This window comes from Castanea sativa, chromosome 7 (genome assembly GCF_040712315.1).
Source record: "Castanea sativa cultivar Marrone di Chiusa Pesio chromosome 7, ASM4071231v1".
Classification (NCBI taxonomy): domain Eukaryota; kingdom Viridiplantae; phylum Streptophyta; class Magnoliopsida; order Fagales; family Fagaceae; genus Castanea; species Castanea sativa.
In genome coordinates this window covers 15,636,946-15,639,861 of record NC_134019.1, presented here as the reverse complement: position 1 = coordinate 15,639,861, position 2,916 = coordinate 15,636,946, and positions in this window count along the sequence as shown.

Below are 2,916 nucleotides of genomic sequence, written 5' to 3'. Positions count from 1 at the left end.
TGGGGGGTCAAATGATATCATTAGAGTCTTGAGATATAATTTATTAATAAGGCCTAGAGTGCAATTATATTTATATAGTGATATTAAATATAATTAATGGTAACTTTGGACTTGTCAAGAGTTGATAGAAAACCCAAGACCCATTGGAGCTAGAGTCTTATTTGTTCCCTTTGGTCCCATCTCAAGTTACAAACTAAAGCTTAAGTGGAAAGGTCCAATAGGCCAGCCCAATTAGATAATCAATTTTTATTTAATAAGAGTTATTAAGTAGAGTAACTACCAAGGTAGTTAGAATGTACATATGATAAAAGGAAAGAAATAGTTTTTCTCTACAAGGAGAACAAGAAGTACTTTCTTTGAGAATCAACGTACATGAAGACTAATTGAGAGACCACACTTCTTGAGCACCATGTGGAATTGAGAAGAAGATTAAAGGTATTCTCAAGTCTTGGTTTTGAATTACACTGCATCAAGGTATGTTTTTTATTCTTTGTTCTAAAATTTAAGGTTACATGTTATCTTCCATGTATGAAGTAGATCCGTATTTGTTGCTTCCGCTATGTGTTTTGTATGAGATACAAAACCAGATTTTCCAACAATTGCATGTTCCAGTACTAAGGTTCAATATAGTAGTGTTTAGCAAAAAAAAAGGTTCAATATAGTAGCGTTATGATTCATATCGCTTTTGTTATGTTATGGCTTTGCTCTCTTCTCGTGACTTGGGTATTGATGTTCCTACTTTTATAGGTATAGGGACGAACCAAGTGGGGGCTCAAGGGGGCCGGGCCTCCTGGGTTTTTTTTTTTTTTTTTTTCTATATAGTTATTATATATTTCATTTTTGTAGTTGGGTCTTTCAAAACCTTATGCCCCATTCTCTCACAATCAGTCAAAGGTGGCTCTATAGCCAGCATAGGAGGTTCAAATGAACCCCCTAACTTGACCAAAAACTATATATAAATTTTTTTTTTTACCCCTAAAATAAATTTTGAATACTCCAACCCTAAATTTTGTTTAATCCCAATTGAAATAAGCTTGAATATAATCATTTTAGTGTTATTTTCACAATAATTTTACAATAAAAGTTAAGTGGTAAGTTTTAATTGGTTATTATCTAAACTCACAAATGATACCACTTTTTTATATATCTTTAACAACTTAGCCACCTAAATTTTGTTGTGAAAGTGTCGTGTTAGTAGCTAGCTGTACACTTAAAACTGCTACTTCATTTTAAAAATAAATAAATCCTCTCTCCGGAATTTGGCTTACTTTGCCATTGGCCGCGGAATGAAATTGTTTTTCCTGCACTTTTCTTCTTCATTAGCAAAAAATTACACAACTTTTAGCACAAAAATTACAACATTACTAACCCCCTTAGAAAAAAAATCTTGGAGCCGCTGCTACAATTAGTCTAGCTAGCAACTATATAGCCCAAAAACTTATCAAAAATAATAAAAACATTTACACTGGTGATTGTATTTTAGCAAAAAAACTATTTTATCACCAAAAAACCAAAAATCATATGTTATTGGAAAAGCTAAAGCTAATTTTTTTGCAACTACAATAAACTAGTATAAATACCAATTGACTGTAGCAAGTTATTAAAAATTAAATACAATATTTTATTAAGATTATATCTCTTCCTTCAATTAAAAAACTCAAATTATCTCTCTTCCTTTATTATTTTAATGAGTTGTTTATATTATTTTTAAATAAAGTGATAAAAAATAGAACATTTGATATTGGATGTATTGTAAAGTGATGTGGTAAATTAGATAAAGTAGTTTTTTGAGGTACTAGTAGCTAAAATTTTTAGCATCACCACTGTGAGCACAAAAAGTCCAGGGCATGTTCTTGGGCCTTAGGCGTGATCCGAGGGTACTTACTTATCTGAGGACGGTTTAATGGTAATAATGATATCAAACTTAAAGGGCCACGAGCAAACTGTTACGAAAGAGGTTGGTAAAAGTAGTTCGAGAAGGGGTATCTCCTCGACTAAGAGAAGTGAAGATCAGATGGTACGCTATGTTGATTAGAATAATATTCTAAAAGGTCTTGTGGATGAAGATATGTTTCACAATGGCACAGAGAGGAAGAACGGATGAGAAATATTTTAGAGAAAGCTGCTACCACTGCATTAATTGCTCTGCACCTACCTCTCTGGCCACATTAATAAGGAAATGACATTTGAACAGTGATGATGAGTCTTACAGCTAATGTCTGAAGACTTCAGGAAGGGGCTGATGAGACAAGTATCTTGATTGGTGATCTGATCCATACGTGGAAGATGGGAAGAAAGAGGAGGATGATATAAAAGGAAAAGAAAGGCATTCAGGAAGGGGGGATAGGAGAAAAGAGAGAGAAAACACTGTACACATCATCATCCATAATTATAATTTATCTTTGAAAGAGGAAAAGACAATACAAGTCATCATCGGCTTGTGTATGAGGATAAATTCTGTTACATAAACAGTTGATGGTGTGTGACATTGCAATAGAGCCCATCATTTTTGTTATCTAACATCATTAGAACCTAAATTTCAAGCCCACTCTTTACAAATTTCATTGTATTGGGCTTTTTGGGCCTATCCTCTTCTTACTGTTGGGTTTTGGTGCAAATTGTGACCTTACAATTGGCGCCGTCTGTGGGAAATCTTGTGTTTTAGGAAGTTTAACATTATGGTAGGCTTAAGTCCATACCATGTAGAGTCTATGGGGTCCCAACGTGAGGACCACTTCTTGCATCTTAAGCAAGAAAGAGATCAGGAGGGCAGTGTGCATATGGTGCACACCAACAGGAGTCATTCACGAGGTGGAAGTAGAATTCCTCACGAGGAAAATGTTAAGGCCATGCAGCAGGAGATTGACCACCTGAAGAAGAAGTTGTGCCGCGAGAGGCGAAGGTGAACTCCTTCTT